This window comes from Danio rerio, chromosome 25, assembly GCF_049306965.1.
Source record: "Danio rerio strain Tuebingen ecotype United States chromosome 25, GRCz12tu, whole genome shotgun sequence".
Lineage (NCBI taxonomy): Eukaryota > Metazoa > Chordata > Actinopteri > Cypriniformes > Danionidae > Danio > Danio rerio.
Window position 1 is genome coordinate 17,973,528 of NC_133200.1, and position 18,354 is coordinate 17,991,881.

An 18,354-nucleotide genomic window follows, 5' to 3' on the forward strand; every position below is an offset into this window, starting at 1 on the left:
TATGTTTTATGCAGCGGATGCCCTTCCAGCTGCAACCCTAAACCTAACCCATACACACTCACACTCATTCACTACTTTACATTCACTAATTTAGCTTCCCCAATTTACCTAAAACACATGTCTTAGAACTGTGGGGGTAACCGGACCACCAGGGGGAATCTCATGTAAACACAAGGAGAACCTGCAAACTCCACACAGAAATACCAACTGATCCAGCCGGGACTCGGACCAGAGACCTTCTTGCTGTGAAGCATCGGTGCTAGCCACTGAGCCACTGTGCCACCCAACAGTCCTCTTATGTAATATAAGACCACATTTAAAGTCCACATGAAAATTCACAATATTTACCTTGCCAGCATGTATGGTTATTCTTTAAGTGAACAATTAATCAGCTCAATATAATCCACTAAATAATGTTTGTTTTGGTAATCCTCAATCAAAGTCGACCATTTGCTTCCTCGTTTGGCGTGGCGGTCTTTCACTGATGATGTCAGTTTTAATGCTTCAGTCACAATATTCTTTGGTGCTTTCACATCTGTAGTTCGGTTCATTTGGTCCAGACCAAGGGCAACAAATGATACAAAGTAGCATTTTTCTGACGTTTTTGAGTCCTTTTTACACCAAACTGATTGCTTTGGTCCAAACCAATTAAAATGAACTAAAATGCAGACATCTGACAAAACCCACATCCCTCATTAGCCAGATGTTATTGAGCGTATTTCCTAAACTGCTTTTCGATTGGTCAGAATTACAGTGCGGTAAATTGCTAATGAAACTCCTACAGTAAACAAACTGGCAGAAACAAAATGTCGCTTTATACTATGGAGGGATGACTGCGCTGGCTGATTGTATCCCTGGTCATCGTATACTACATAGTTTGGGTAAATCACCTTAGCCAAACTATACATTTTGAGAATGAAGAGCGGCTGCGGCTGGAAAACAATTTTTAATGCATTGCAAACTGCAAAGCTGCATCACTTCAGGAGGAGGCATGAATTAACTTCGACATGGTCATTCTCTGGAAATATTACCAACGATCCATCAGGTAATGTTTTTCACTCTCTCTCTCTCTCTCTCTCTCTCTCTCTCTTTCTCTCTCTCTCTTTAATATTGTTGGTAAAGCGCTGTCAACAGATATTTATTTCCTCCACATCCCATGATGCACAGCGCCTAAGACTACGGCAGCTGAATTAGTCCAAAAAGGGGCAGTAGTTTTTGAGGTTGGGTCTGTTCTAATTGGGATCATGTTCTCACCACAAAAGAATTGCTTCATGGTTCGTTTGAAAGCGTACCGAGACCACCTCTTTAAGTAGGTCTTGGTACACTTTTTTTGGTACACTTTTGGTGTGCACTTTCTACATTCACACTTGCCCAAACAAACTGCCCCAAGAGGGAAAACTAACTTTAGTGCGATTCAGCCGAACTAAATAAGGCAGGTGTGAAACCACCATTAGTTTGCTAAGAGGGAATGATGCACAAAAAGAAAGCTCCGCCCCCTACTTAATCGTCAGTTTCAGTGTGAAGTCTCATTCACTTTAGTTTCATGCAGACTTTAAAGCTTATTTTTAGATATGAAGCTGTGTGCAACAATCCAACACTATAACCACTACTTGTTTGGAAAAAAAGTAGCTTAGTACTCTAAAATGAACTTATGCTTGCAGTTAAGCTGAAGACTTCCATCTAAAGAGATTTAATGTCAACTTCTGGATAGAAAGATTAAAGTGGCACCATTTTTAATACAATCCAAACAAGTGACTATGGCTCAAGCGCAAGTTTATACTGCTCTCATTGGCATCCAGACGGAGGAACTGGCAAGAGGTTTTAAGCCATATGTTCCACTGTCCGTAATTACCTCTACGTTTATACTGAATTTATTTCATAAGGTTATACAGACTGCCTGCCGTTTCAGGATTTACAGAGAATTACTGTATGAGAGTAAATGAAAGGAGGTTTTAGTAATGAATGGGGTTTAAAATAGCATGGAAACCCCTCATGAGAGCATTTACAGGAATTCAACTTTAATTCAGCTTTCAGTGGCGAAGTATGGTTAAGTATCAGATCATTTTTGATACCGAGAATCTCTGGCGCTGTTTCTAATGGTACGACGGTTGGCCAATGTCTAGGACAGACTCTAAAGGTCAAATAAAAAAGAAATAGAAAAAGGGGAAATGGGTTCCCTGTGTTTTCATAAACAAAAACAAACACTTTAAAATGAAACACTTTCACTTATTATTTACAAAAAATAAATAAATAAATATAGTTTAAATATTGCATTTGAAAATAAGTGCTAAATAATCTGATTGTGCTATTTTATGAAAAAAACTAAATAGCTATCAGGAAAAAATGATAAATTATACAAATATAAATAATTTCATTAAATATATTTTGACAAAAAAAATTAAATTTATTAAACCATAACCATATACCATAACTTTGAAAACCAACAAAAAACCAAATATAATATAATATAATATATATATATATATATATATATATATATATATATATATATATATATATATATACATTTATATATATATATATATATATATATATATATATATATATATATATATATATATATATATATATATATATATATATATATATATATATTATTAAACCATAACCATATACCATAACTTTGAAAACCAACAAAAAACCAAATATAATATAATATAATATAATATAATATATATATATATATATATATATATATATATATATATATATATATATATATATATATATATATATATATATATATATATATATATATATTAATAATATTAAATCAATTAAATTATTCAATTAATATTAAAATAAATATATCTATAAAAAATTTAATAAATAAAACTCAATATTTTCATATTATAATTTTTAAATAAATAATAAAATAATTTGTTTTTTTATAAATGATTTAAAAAATAATTAATTACTACAATCAAACCTAAAAATAAATAAACAAACAAATAAATAAATAAATATTGTCTTTAAAAATAAAATAATAAATACAATTATTATGCCTCAACTGTTTTAAAGAAGTTAAGCTGCAACCCATCACTGGGAAACAATATAAATACTATGTAATAACATTAAGTTGTAAATAATAAGTGAATGCATTCATCCAGCCCCAATTATTAAACATAAAATAAATGTAAAACTGAAAAAATAGAATACACACACACACACACACACACACACACACACACACACACACACACACACACACACACACATTAAAATAAATCAATACTACCAAAATCTTATAAATAAAAAAATACATTCAAATTTTAAAAATATTGTCTCTAAATATATAACGTGAACACATTTAGGATTACATAATATATATCTTGAATAAAAAACATATATATATATACATATATATGACAAATAAATAAAAAGTGTATATTCTGAATAAGAGAATGAAATTAGTTTTTCTCAAATCTAGCATTGTATATGTGATACTTTACAGGTGTTCAAAATGTAATATAAAGGAAATATAAAAAAGATTGCAAAACAATCACCACAACAAACAATATGCAAACCTGAAGTTCACAGCTCGTGCAAAAGGAACAACTGAAAGAGCCATTGTCAGCAACACCCGCTCCTATGCACACACATGCATTATCACTTTACTGAAATAATGAGCCCTTAAAACAACACCCACCTCCTACTGATACATGAAACTATGTGTATTTAGATACTTGTGGGAAATGAAGAAAAATCTTCAAATGAAGCCAAAGCAACAGGAAAAAGGGAAATTATTTGATGCCAAACACTGACAGATGCAAACAACAACAACATCAGCACAACAAAGGAAAGGAAATGTGTCAAACCTCAAATGCTAGCAGTTTAATCATTGTAATAATGTACATGTTACAGTACGCCTGAAATAAGCGTTTTCTGCTCTCCAAGACTGCATTTATTTTAGATTTTTTTAAAAATCTGATTAAAAGATTCATTTTAATATCATTACCCCAGCCTTCAGTGTCACATGATCTGCTGCTCAAGAAAAATGTATTATTATTATTATTATTATTATTATTATTATTATATTATTATTATTATGAATGTTATTATTATTATTATTATTATCATCATCATCATCAGTGTTGAAATATGTTGGGCTGCTTCATATTTTAGGGTGCTTTCACACTTGATTTAATAGTTCGATTATCTCCCCTTGCCACCTTCTCGGCTGGTTTGTGTTCACACTGTCTTTTTTTCTTCTGAACCCCAGTACGCTTGCGTCATCGAGCTGCTGTTGCGTGTACGGCCGTTGCTAGGTGACAGTCACGAAAGCAATTTGCCAAAATGGAAAGATAGACGCACATCGCGGTTGATCTGCTTTACTGAATCTTTTGCTTTTGGACATACAGAAAGTGACTCGCGTCCGTCTGCCGCAAAAATATTAGAAACGTTCAGAACATAAACCAACAGAAACTGTTTTTGGAGGTGACAAGCATACATTATCACTGTGCTTGCCCTGGCTTAGTCTCATCTGTCACCAAGACACACACACATGAATAAATGTCATGAAAACGATAGTTTGTTTGGTTGGCGGTTCACTTCTGTTATTTAGTACGACTGCATTCATACCAGAAGTGAACTCTGATGTCAAACGAACCTGCGTGCAGACCAAAAGTGCTAGTGTGAAAGCATTTTAGGTTGAATCTGTAATACAGTGCCATTTTTTGTAACTTCCGTAAATTGTTTATAACTGAAAGTTGAGGCTAAAACGTAAAATAAGTGAAATAAAAAAGTAAAAAGTGGGGAAAGTTCCCACAAAAATGTTAAACAATGGTGTTTTCAACATTTAGGGCTCTATTTTAAAATATCTAGGTGGAAAGTCTAAAGCGAAAAGCACAAAAACATTAAGGGTGTGTCCAAATACCCTTCTGCTACATGGTCTAACAGGGTTGTGCTTATTCTCTTAATGAGTATGGTTGTGTGACTCTATTCCCAGTCAGTATTCCCAGTCAGAGTCAGTTGCGTTGAGCCATGGCGCATTTGCTATTTACATGATGGACTTTGTACGTGGAAAATTTAAACTCTTCACTAGCGAGAAAACAGTTAAACAGACCATCTGCAGCTAGGATAAAGAACGAGCCTCCTCCATTCGGCCTCTTTATTTTCTCTTTATCTTATTTTTACTCTTTACTGTTTTACTTTCATGGATAAGGAAATCATGGAAGCTCACTTTGCTAAAGACATTAATTAGCCAACATATTTCATTTTGTTTGTTAAGCGCAAAGATTTGTTTTGAAACTATGTCTAAATTCAGCTCTAATTTCCAAACTAATAATTGAACTAGCTATATTCAAACACACATCCTGTTCTTATGACCCATTGACGTATGACGTATTTGTCTTAAAAACCCCACAGGTGGCCAAATCTAAACTTGTTTTTATTAAAACAATTATAAATATGCATATAATAAAAAAATACTGATAAAAATAACATTTTACAAATCGTCACCTTAGATTTAGAAGGTTTTATCTGACATTTTTGTCAAAAATGAGTTTTTGACATATTCTTATTAAATAATAACTTATTTATATTATAGGATGTTTTATAAGATAGAACCTTATAATTCCAAGGTGACGAAATGTAAATTGTCATGAATAAACTGAAAAAGCCAAAAGATCCAAAAGAATGGATCATAGTGGAACGTAAAATTAGCAAATAATGGGGATTTCTGTAGACAGAAAACATGTGACACTGAAAACATTATGAAATTGCATCATAAACATGAAAATCGATTCATTCATTTTCTTTTTTGGCTTAGTCCCTTTATTAATCAGGGGTCGCCAATGAACCACCAACTTATCCAGCATCTGTGTTATGCAGCAGATGTCCTTCTAGCCGCAACCCAACACTGGGAAACACCCATACACTCTTGCATTCACACACATCTTGTTTGTTTTCGATCAGATAAATGCAACCTTAGAAAAGAGAAACAATGAAAAATGTCCTGATCCCTAACCTGCAACTGTTGTATGATTCACCAGTTCACCTCATGACTGGCACTGCAAGAGTTAAAGCCCTGCTAACCACAGAAACCCATTTACTTTAAGGTCAACATCCTATAGGTATTAGTGGGCAGGTGGGTATTTCTGCCACAAATGTTCATCACATTAGCAGCAGGTATTTCCTGGTTCTTTGCTTCATACGTGCCTATTCAGCCCTTGGTGGATGCCAAAAATAATGGCCAGGTTTCTCAGACAAACTCCAGTCTTGTGCCAAAGCAGGAACATTTTTTTAACAAATATTCAGATTCAGAAGCTTCAAAACCTAACCGCCACTTACTTTTATGTCCGCGCAAACTTTGGTCTATGTGAAATCCATGGCCACCTGCAAAACAGAGAAACAAACAGTAAGTTCATATGACTTTTTTCACAATCTAAACATGCTTCTGATTTTGAAGGCTGCTGCCTGCGCTTCACGGTTTTGGGCGATGGCAGTGAACTGTGCTGCCCAATGGAGCGTACTGAACGTCTCTATTTTTTTGTGGAAAATCCATGTCCTCCCCATGCTGAAATTGGTGGAATTCCCCTAATGGAGGCCAGTTTCAGAGGAGAGAAACCCCACACTTTCAGACTGGTTTTTGTTGCTATTGAGACTTTGGAAAGTGGAAAATCTGAAGCTTCAGCACAGTTAAGAAACGGGTTACTGTGTGAATTAATGATTGTGAATAAACAACGATGGAAACAGTGTAGGTAGTCAAGAACATGAATGACTCAAAAAAAAAAAAAAAAAGAAGTGCAACAAATAATCTCTGAAAGCAGAGCAAAGCGATTGTTCACCAAAAAATAAACATTTACTCATCCCAAAGTGGCTCCATACATTTATTAGTTGAACATAAAAGGAAGATATTTTGAAAATGTTGAAACACGGTATGCACTGACTGCCATAGAAAGAAAATAAATACTATGGGAGTAGGGCTGCACAATATATCGTTTCAGCATCGATATCGCAATGTGTGAGTCCACAATAGTCACATCGCAAGAATAATGTACTTGAGATTTTAGTTGAACACATTTAATGACAGTTAATGACATAGTGGATTAATTTCAGATTTTAGAGTGAATTTTTATAGATCTGACTGTTTGAATTTGAAGCAAATTTAAGCCGTTTGGGCACAATAAATTTAATGTTTGTTGCTTAAAGATTAATTGTATAATATATAATTATTTACTCAATTAAAAGTATAGTTTTATTATTGTTTTTATACAGTGATTATTTAATATTCTGTTTTTATTTAATATTGTATGACGCCACAGAAAATCATAAATCCTTGTTTATTTTCATCTTTCCTCTGTTGCATTTAACTTTTTTATTATATTTTATGCAGATATGCTCCCCTACAGTATCATCTTTACAAGCCATTTAAATCATCCACTGAAACTGTAATATATATATATATATATATATATATATATATATATATATATATATATATATATATATATATATATATATATATATATATATATATGTTTGTGTGTGAAAATATTGCAATGTCATTTTTTACAAGATCGTACCGCCCTATATGGAAGTTAAACTGTTTCCATTTTCTGTTTTTTTAAAGTACACACATTTTTAGCATATACGACGGTATCACAAGCCCTGTTTACAAGATGTATTAAAGTCCATGTGAACCGGACGTTGCAGAGACTTTTATGTAAGTATGTTGATGTACTTCCAACCGAAACTGAATATTATGTAGGGGACGGGGGTTCCTTTTTGTGCATCATTCCCTCATAGCAAAATAACAGTAAGAGTGGCATGGTAAAGTATATTGTGGATGAAGCCATTAAACTGACATCAACAAAAAGAAAATAAACAGCAAAATAACCTTTCAATTTTGATTTCACAAAAATAAAACTAAACACTGTCTAAAAACAAAGTTAATAGGGTATATGCCTAGCTAATGTTGTTTCCATAGTGATAAACTTCAGGTGACCTGTTATGGTGAGTTTTTTTCCCTTTTTTTATGGTTCCTTTTACAGCATGGATGTTGTAATGTAATTAAAGTACAATCAGTTAAATAGACTTTGACATTTATTTAGTTGTTCAAGCTTAAAACGAGACAAAAAGCCGTTTACTCGCATGCGCCTGTCAGAATCGGCAGGCTAGCGCAGAAGCTCCATTGAATATACTGGGGTAAAATTATGCTCATATTATAAAAACATGGTGGGGAACAAAGTGATTTAATGCAGAGCTTCTAGTACAATCCAATAACCACTGTATATCGGATATCACTCAACCAGTGGAGATCGCTGATTTTTAAAGAAAACAGACCTTAAACGCGCCGATTTTGCAATAGCATACTGTTCACCGGAAGCACTTAACCCAGGTTACTGGCAAATTAAAAGTCCGATTAGCATACTTCTTCACATAGTCTATTTAAGAACTCTGCACATAAACTATTTGAGTTTTGCTTGTGCATATACACTGTAAAAAATCCTTTTCTCCCAACACAATCGTTCACGTTAACTTTTTAGTTTTTATAAATTTAAGTGGATTAAGCATAAACAATTAGGTCCCCAAAAAACTCAACAATTGTGATTATTCAGTTCATTTTTAAAAAGTAGTTTTTGAAACTACTATAAGTAGTTTTTTTTACTTTTAGAGTGTATGTTCTACAGTATATTGGCACTGACAGTTCCACAAAGAAACCTTTTTCCAGACTTTAAAAAGTTAGTAGTGGTAAAAACCTATTTTATATGTTCCTTACTTTAAAAAATATATATGATAAAATTTGGTCATTTAAATTTTTTTGGGGAAGCAAAATCCAATCATTCCACAAAATTATAAAGAATTTGTCAAATGAAAATGACAACAAATGAAATGTCAAATGAATATAATAAATATGCTTGTTCTTTTGTTCTATAATTGGTTGTAGAACCTTTGACATCTGCAAAACCTTCTGACAAAAGGCTCTATATAGAGAAAATCATTTGTTATTTTGGTGACGCAGTGGTGCAGTAGGTAGTGCTGTCGCCTCACAGCAAGAAGGTCGCTGGTTCGAGCCCTTAGCTGGGTCAGTTGGCATTGCGGTGTGTTTGCATGTTCTTCCCGCGTGGGTTTCTTCTGGGTACTCTGGTTTCCCCCACAGTCCAAAGACATGCAGTACAAGTTAATTGGGTAGGCTAAATTGTCCATAGTGTGTGTGTGAATGAGTGTGTATGGATGTTTCCCAGAGATGGGTTGCAGCTGGAAGGGCATCCGCTGTGTAAAACATATGCTGGATAAGTTGGTGGTTCATTCCGCTGTGGCAAACCCGGATTATAAAGGGACTAAGCCGAAAAGAAAATGAATGAATGAATAAATGAATTTGTTATTTTATTTATAATGTGCTAAAACAACTAGGTAAATGAGTAATTTGAAGAACTGTTCACTTAAATGTTCTTTGAAAAACCAAAAATTGTTCTGCTGTGGCGTATACAGTAGGTTATATTGATATTGTTTTATGTAGAAACTTTACCGTCTGCAAAACCTTTTCATTCCGCAAAAGGCTTTAAATATTGAAAATAATTTGTTAATTTAGTTATAATGTGCTCGAATGACTAGGAAAATGAGTCATTGGAGGAACTGTTAACTTAAATGTCATTTGAGGAACCAAACATTGTTCTGCTGTGGCAGAAAGTTATATTGGTATTATGTATAAACTTTAATATCTGCAAAACATTTTCATTCCACAAATAGCTCTACAGATCATTTTTCTATATGTAACTTATACAACATGTTCCTCAACTAATCTTATAAACCTAATTTAAAGCTAAATGTAAACTGTTTAAAAGCTCTCTTCTTCACAGTGCTTGATTGACAGCTGAGTGGGTGGACCTTTAGTGCTGTCTGGAACTAATCAAGACTGATTAGTTCAGCTCACCTGGAAGAAAGGAAGAAAATAGGCAGGAGCACAGAAGGGCTGAGGGGGAAGTGGTCGCATCCCTAAAGCTACTGAGATGTGAAGTTGTCAAAACACATATTTCAATGTGAACAAAGTGAGCAAGAGGAACGTATACAAAAGCATGTGAATGGGCAGATGTCTGGAGCAGATCCCGGGCTTCAGAGTCTCAGGAAACTCAGGAGATAAATGATGTGAGACTAAAGTTCTTCTATTGTTCCTCTCGCATTTAGAAGCAGCGCTATTATCGCCCCCCGAAAAATGTCTTTGAAACTTGAGTACGTAGTGTGTATGTGCCATTGAATGACGCTTCTAGGGTGCTTTCAATGAAACCACCTGATTTGATAGTGAAAAGACAGATGAAGACAATTTCCTTTTTTATTTATACATAACACAGGTGGTCAATGGTGAAAAGAGATGTGCGTTATTGTATTCAATCAAATTCAGGTGCTAATGTGGTTTTTAAAAAACAAATGTTGTTTTTTGAAAGCTGGTGCCCATAGCTTGATTCATAAAAGTTTATTCCGGATTTATGACTAGTATGGGTGCATAATAGTTTGGACTAATTGACTCCTTTTGATTGGAATATTCATTCACTAGTTGACTATTTAGTTATGTTAAGTATAGTAAGTTAAGTCACAAAACATCAAAACCCATTTTTTGAGATGTTGACAGACATATACTGTTGAAGTCAGAATTATTAGGTGAATTATTTTTTTCTTTTTTAAATATTTCCCAAATTATGTTAAACAGGGCAAGAAAATTTTCATAGTATGTCTTATAATATTTTTTTTCTTCTGGAGAGAGTCTTATTTGTTTTATTTTGGCTAGAATAAAAGCAGTTTTAATTTTTTTAAAAACATTTTTGGGACAAAATCATTAGTCCTTTTAAGCTATATATTTTTCCATAGCCTACAGAGCAAACCATCGTTATACAATAACTTTCCTAATTACCCTAATCTGCCTAGTTAACCTAATTAACCTAATTAAGCCTTTTAATGTCACTTTAAAAAACTGTATAAAAGTGTTTTAAAAATATCTAGTAAAATATTATTTACTGTCATCATGGCAAAGATAAAATCAATCAGTTATTAGAGATCAGTAATAAAACTATTATGTTTAGAAATGTGTTGAAGAAATGTCTCCATTAAACAGAAAATGAGGAAAAAATAAACAGAGGGGCTAATAATTCTGACTTCAACTGTATATGTCCTACGTTACTAAGAACACTATTAGGATATATTTATATTTCACTAAAAAGTGAAAATTGGTTGTTTTTGCATTTGTTTAAAGCAAATTTGTTCTTACAGTTAAAAAGACATTTTAAAGCAACGTCACGCCCATGAGATCATTGTGTAAATTCCAGCGTGGAGATGGGATGTCTGTACCGGCGGGTACAACGTTACATCATTGAGTTTTCAGCACATCTGTTTAATAATTTATGAATAGGACTTGGTTGAAACCAATCAGCGTGCTCTACTTCGAATGAGATGCAACTGTATTAATATGTATGAAGACTCTTTTTACCTGTTACAGTGTTCAGAGAAACTCCACGTAGTGTCGCCAACTATAATTCAAATAAGTAGGAGAAGAAATGTTCGGAGACATGGGATCGTCAGTGTTGCGATGAGAGCACAGCTTGTGTGTGGACTAACATGTGAGTATAGTGGTCTGCGAACATGTGACAAAAATATGTTTGTAAGGAACAGTTTTTACCCGAGAGCTTTTCACATCTGAAAATGGTAAAATACGGATTTGCCACTCATCTTCGAAAAAACAGAAAAAATTCCTTTAAAAAATCCCTAAATTTCTATTATTTTTTAATTTTCTAATTTAAATTAATATGTTAATTTGGAGCTGTTTCATTGTAAATAAACAGTTAAAGGGTCAGTAGTTTGTTTTATTATTATTATTATTTATAAAAGAAAAAAATATTAGTATACATTAGCAACAAATAAATTAGCAAACAGTTCAGCTTTTTTAAATGTTTAGCTGTTATAATAAAATAGAATCAAGCTATCAAATCTCATTAGCCGTTTCTTCACTGTATAACTTACACATTCTGATTAAAGAGCAATGAATGAATCTCTTATTTATTTAGATTTTTTTGTTTGAACCAATAATATAATGAAGGCATTTGACTGCTTTCCTAACTTTTTATGCTCTTTTAAGACAAAATTAGTTGTGTTTGAAAAAAAATAAACACCAAGATCAAAATCTTTAGATATTATTATTATTAATTATGTGTATATGTCTGTTTAAACACGCACCCAAAAGCCAGACTTTCCCTCCGCTTTAGATTGCATGTACAAAATTCGTTTGGAAAACACCCTCCATTTATCACTATTGAGCGCGTCAGCTGACAGTCATGCACCATTATATAACTGTTTTGAGGATTGCATAGGAGGGGTGACTGCACCTGTAATGAAAAGGAAGGGGAATTGCACCTTTTTTATATTTATTTCAAGGTGTTTTTGTGCCTAAGACTCACATTTAAGAGCAAGGGGCGGCCCCTGGTGGTTCGGGGGTATGGGTTGCGTATAGGGAGGCTCGACTCTTTAATGTTTATTTGCCACCCTTTAGAGAAACACTGAAAATACGGGAGAAATATTTGAAAATACCTTTACGGGATGATAGTGGGCTAGAACTGTAAAATACGGGAGAATCCCAGGAAAAACTGAAGGGTTGACAGGTATGCATGATTCCCGTTTGTGTTGATTGTCCTGTCTCTACGGACGTAAGTTTATGATCAATGTTTTTTGTTTATGTTTATTTAGATGGCAGAGTTAGTTAGTATTGGAAGCAGTACTCTTTTAGTTTTTAAAGACATACCTTAGTCAAAATGATTCAGTTACTAAGTTACTATACAATATTATGGACTGAATATCCTCCACTTCCAAACAGCTCTCAGATCTGCTTTAAATGCTGCTCTCAGATTCAGTCTATCTCTCCTGTGTCTGTGTTTGTGTTGCTACTGTGTAAAATCAGCATATGCACGTAATGGAACTCCCCTTTTCATGCAAACTCTTCCCTTTTTCGCCACTCGCCACTCCCACCTAAACAAAGCTGGTCTCACCCACTTTTCTGACTTTTTTCAAACTAGAGATGTGAAAACATGGCTCTTTAAGGCTGATTTATACTTCTGCATCAAGCGCATGCATATGTTCCAGAGCAGCATTCGCTCAGTCAGATACCCTTCACAATGGATGATGTCGAATGCACACCTCTCAAAAAATTTAAATACACATCGCGATGACGTATAGCACTTACTCTGTGATTGGTCGGCTTGGTACTATTGATGAGAGTGGGTGGGGCCGAGAGCTGCGCAAACCCATTGGAGCGAGTTTTTACAAATGTCAAGTCCCGTAAAGGAGCTTCATATGGAAACTTTTGTTTTGTTTACCCTTTGATTAAAGTTGCCTCAGAATGAGCGTGTTTTAGCTACTTGTACATTGAGGTAGCTTTCAGAAAATAAAAATCACCCACAAAAAACATGACACAAAGAAACAAAAACCCACAGCCAGCTAGCATTTCGGAAGTGTTACGCTGAAGTATAATAATAATATTAATAATAATAATAATTTCTTACATTTATATAGCGCTTTTCTGGGCACTCAAAGAACTTTACACAATGAGGCGGAATCTCCTCATCCACCACCAGTGTGCAACATCCACCTGGATGACTCGACGGCAGCCATTTTGCGCCAGACCGCACACCACACCAGCCGATTGGTGGAGTTATGATATGGGGATGGTTAGGAGGCCATGATAGACAGAGGCCAGTGGACAGATTTGGCCAGGATGCCGGGTTTAAACCCCTACTCTTTATCTTTTTCTTTTTGTATAAAACAGCCTTTATAGTCAAGAATGGTCAGTCAAGACTTTACATGGTATTAAAGAGTTAGTTCACCCCAAAATTTAAATTCTGCCATCAAGAAGAAATTTTGAAGAATGTTGGAAACCTGTAACCATTCACTACCATTTGTTTTTTCCCTTCTATGGATGTAAATGGATATATGTTTCAATTTTTTTTTTAATTTGTTGAACAAAAGAAACAAAATTTAATTATTTAGGAACAGGTGAAGGGTGAGTAAATTATGACAGACTTTTGGGTGAACTTTCCTGTCAACATGCAAGATCTACTACAGTATATAGTAAAATGCAGCATACAAAAAAATAAGTGACCAATTTCAGACTCAGTTTATGTGTTTATAGATTTTTTAGAATTTTTACTTAGATATTTCTGAAATATTGCCAATTTGTTTGGCCAATTCCATAATTAACAGGGGCAGACCTAGAAAAATAGACTGCCAACTGCACCAGTGCATACTCATGCGGTGAAGCTCAGTATTAAGGTATGTGTAACTGCTACTGTTGGTTTATTTAATTCACTTGTGTCGCATGTTTTTAGACTTTAGGAGAAAACCGGACTACCCGGGGGGAAACCCATGCGAACACAGAACGAACATGTAAACTGCACAGATATGCTGACTGGCCCAGCTGTGACTTGAACCAGCGAACTTCTTGCTGTGAGGCAACAGTGCTAACCACTGAGCTGCTTTGTTGCCCAATCCTGGATTAATCTGGAAAAGAGGAGGGAGATGGGGTGGTTGAGGGGTGTCTTTAAAAATAAAGATAAGGGAGTAAAGTTAGACGGGATATTTATGTTGAGTTTGGGATGGTCCAATTGGCTTGCTAATTATTACAACTAATGATCAATCAAATCACCTGCTCCTTTCAAAATTCATTCATTCATTTTCTTGTTGGCTTAGTCCCTTTATTAATCCGGGGTCGCCACAGCAGAATGAACCGCCAACTTATTCAGCAAGTTTTTATGTAGTGGATGCCCTTCCAGCCGCAACCCATCTCTGGGAAATATCTACACACACATTCACACACACACTCATACGCTACAGACAATTTAGCCTACCCAATTCACCTGTACCGCATGTGTTTGGACTGTGGGGGAAACCGGAGCACCCGGAGGAAACCCACGTGAAGGCAGGTATAACATGCAAACTCCACACAGAAAGCCAACTGAGCTGAGGTTCGAACCAGCGACCCAGCAACCTTCTTGCTGTGAGGCGACAGCACTACCTACTGCGCCACTGCCTAGCCCCCCTTTCAAAATTAGTCTGTGAAACTTCACAATGACAGGGATGATTCAAGTTCTAAGGAAAATTTGATGTCATCAAAATTGTTGATTCGTATTGGCGAAAATGAGAGAAATATAGATGAGGTCAGAATTATTAGCCCTCCTGAATATTTTTTTCCTCAATTTCTTTTTAACAAAAACACATTTCTAAACATAATAGTTTTAATAACTAATTTCTACTGACTGATTTCTTGATGACAGTACAATATATTTTACTATATATGTTTCAAGATACTAGTTTCAGCATAAAAAAGTTTTTTTATTTAAAAAAGTTTTCAGCATTTTACAAACTTGACTGGGTTAATTAGGCAAGTTAGGGTAATTAGGCAAATCATTGTAAAATAATGTTTTGTTCTGTAGCCAACTGAAAAAAATAGCTTAAGGGGGCTTTCTCCAGAAGATAAAATATTATAGGAAATACCAGCCTGATCTCACGAGAAAACATAAGTATTTTACGTTTTTATATTTCATATTTTACGAATTCTTATGACTTCAATGCCAAATTTCAACTGATTTAACAAAATGAATTAAGGTAATTTTGCATAATTAACAAACCAAATTGCTTATGTTAGGGGAAAATATTAGATTAAATTTTAAAAGAGGGAAAAAAAAATTATTAAATTAATAAATTAATTTAAGTTTGTAATTTGTAATTCAATTTTGTATTTTGTACATTAGTTTTTTTCAATGCCTAATATTAATTTTATTATCTTTCTATTCCTAAATATATTAGGTGACTAAACTCATATTTTCATGAAACGGTTTAATAAAACAGCTATCTATAAATACACCAAAATATATTTTTACCAAAAAATTTGTAGATGGTGTGATAATTAATATATATATATCTCAATTAGCACAAAAAATATTATAGGATAAATGTAATATATACAGTTGTAGTCAGAATTATTAGCCCCCCTGAATTATTAGTGCCCCTGTTAATTTTTTTTCACCAATTTCTGTTTAATGGGAAAAGATTGTTTCAGCACATTTCTAAGCATAATAGTTTTAAAAACTTATTTCTAATAACGGATTTATTTTATCTTTGACATGATGACAGTAAATAATATTTTACTTGATATTATTCAAGATACTTTTATACAGCTTAAAGTGACATTTAAAGGTGAACTAGGCAGGTTAGGGTAATTAGGCAAGTCATTGTATAACGATGGTTTGTTCTGTAGATTATCGAAAAAAGAAATTAGCTTAAAGGGGCTAATAATTTTGTCCCAAAAATGTTTTTATTTTTCAATTAAAACTGCTTTTATTCTATAAAACAAATAAGACTTTCTTCAGAAGAAAAAATATTATCAGACATACTGTAAAAATTTCCTTGCTCTATTAAAAATAGTTTGGGAAATATTTTTAAAAATTAAATAAAATCAAAAGGGGGCTAAGAATTCTGACTTCAACTGTGCATTACATTTAGCATAAGAAATTCCTACAAAGTATGCTTCATACATGCTAATAGACACAAACGGTACTGTCCCAGTTGGGGACCGTCACTAAACTATTCAGTACGTGTGGTTTTTGCTAGTGTGGTAGGAGCGGCTAAGTGTGTTTCTGCCTGAGTGCTGACTCAGCACAGAAATATTCACACCCTCATTATTACTTTTGAGGTTCCCATCATAAGAGAAGTGTTTGATCTTCTTAAAGTCTTAATATTACCCAATCAGTGTTACTGAAGATGTACAGAAGCTTTGGAAAAACACATATGATGTTGTTTTCTTTCTGTGCGTTGCCCTATTGTGTAATGTGCATATGTGTGTGTGTGTTTGTGAGTTATTGCTGACTCATATTTTCAGAAAAGTCACATCTCGCAGTAGCAGTAGAGGATGTGACGTTGTAAGAGAAGTAAGGCTGGCTATCGTCTTTGTTTGATGATTTTTAGATTACAATGAGAGCAACCTTTCGTTTTGATTTCAATTGAACTTCATGATTCTGGTTCATCATCAGTTGTGTTTGTACTGTGGTACCGAAGCCATAATTTATTTAAACAAACTGAAACAATGGTCACACTTTACAATAAGGTTCATTAGTTAAAGTTAATTAATGCATTTCCTAACATGAACAAACAATGAACAATACATTTACTACTGTATTTGTTCATGCTAGTTAACGTTAGTTAATGAAAATACAGTAGTTCATTGTTAGTTCATGTTAACTCATGGAGCATTAACTAATGTTAACAAGTATGGACTTGAATGTTAATAATGCATTAGTAAATGTTCCATTATGATTAATAAATGCTGTACATGTGTTGTTCATGATTAGTTCATGTTAGTAAATGCATTACCTAATGAACCTTATAGTAAAGTGTTACCGAAACAATACTTATAATAAATTGCTAAATTATTGTTAGATATTTTGCATTATTGTTTGCTTCTGTTGTAATTAAAAATAGTAAAATTGAAAAAGTATTATAAATATTTTATTGCTGCTCTAGCCCCTTCTATAGATATTTTATTTTACCCCAATATTTAAAGTCTGAAACATGGAGTATATAATACTGACCTATTGTTACTGACCAATGAATAATCTTATTTGACAATTAGAGGAAATTTAATACATTTTTTGTGTTATAAAATAAAACACAAATTCTGTTCAAAACACTTAATAATGGCAAACCAGAAAGCAAATAATAACCTTGAGAACTGACACTGGCTCCATGTCAAGATGTCACTGGTTTAAGTTTGGCTGAGTCAGTTGGCATTTTTGTGTGGAGTTTGCATGTTCCCCCAGTTTTCGCGTGGGCTTCCTCCAGGTGCTTTGGTTTCCCCCACAGTCCATAGACATGTGCTATAGGCGAATTAAATAAAACTAAATTAGCTGTAGTGTGTGTGAATGAGTGTGTATGGATGTTTCCCAGTACTAGGTGGCAGCTGGAAGGGCATCTGCTGTGTAAAACATATGCTGGATAACTTAGCGGTTCATTCCGTTGTGGTGTCTCCTGAAGAATGAAGGGACTAAGCTGAAGGAAAATGAATAAATGAATGATAATTACTTTGAAGGGGGTTTTAAATATGGGCATATTTCTTTAGTAATGAGGAAGTATTAATTCATTCAATGAGTTGACTGACTCAAAGTGAACAGAAGTAATAACTTGTTCACTTGACTCTGATCTAAGATTTGTGATTCTAAGAATTGCTTGAGTTAAAGCAATGATTAATTTAAGACTTGTTTCATATTCAGTAATACAAAAGAACCACCCAGAAGACATCTTGATGTTGACACCACATAAAAAGACATCAGAAAATATGTCAAAAATGCTTATCTATTTGAC

The 18,354-nt window shown here is 33.8% G+C and overlaps 1 protein-coding gene across 2 annotated transcripts in view; it reads right to left on the reverse strand.

The window, feature by feature from the left end:
• Positions 1-18,354, reverse strand: part of ccnd2a (cyclin D2, a) — a 275,408-nt gene that overhangs the window by 66,415 nt on the left and 190,639 nt on the right. For both annotated transcript variants that reach the window (XM_073942382.1, XM_073942381.1), the window contains exon 2: positions 6,313-6,357. The gene's annotated coding sequence lies outside the window, so the exon portion shown is untranslated. The remainder of the gene's footprint in view (positions 1-6,312; positions 6,358-18,354) is intronic.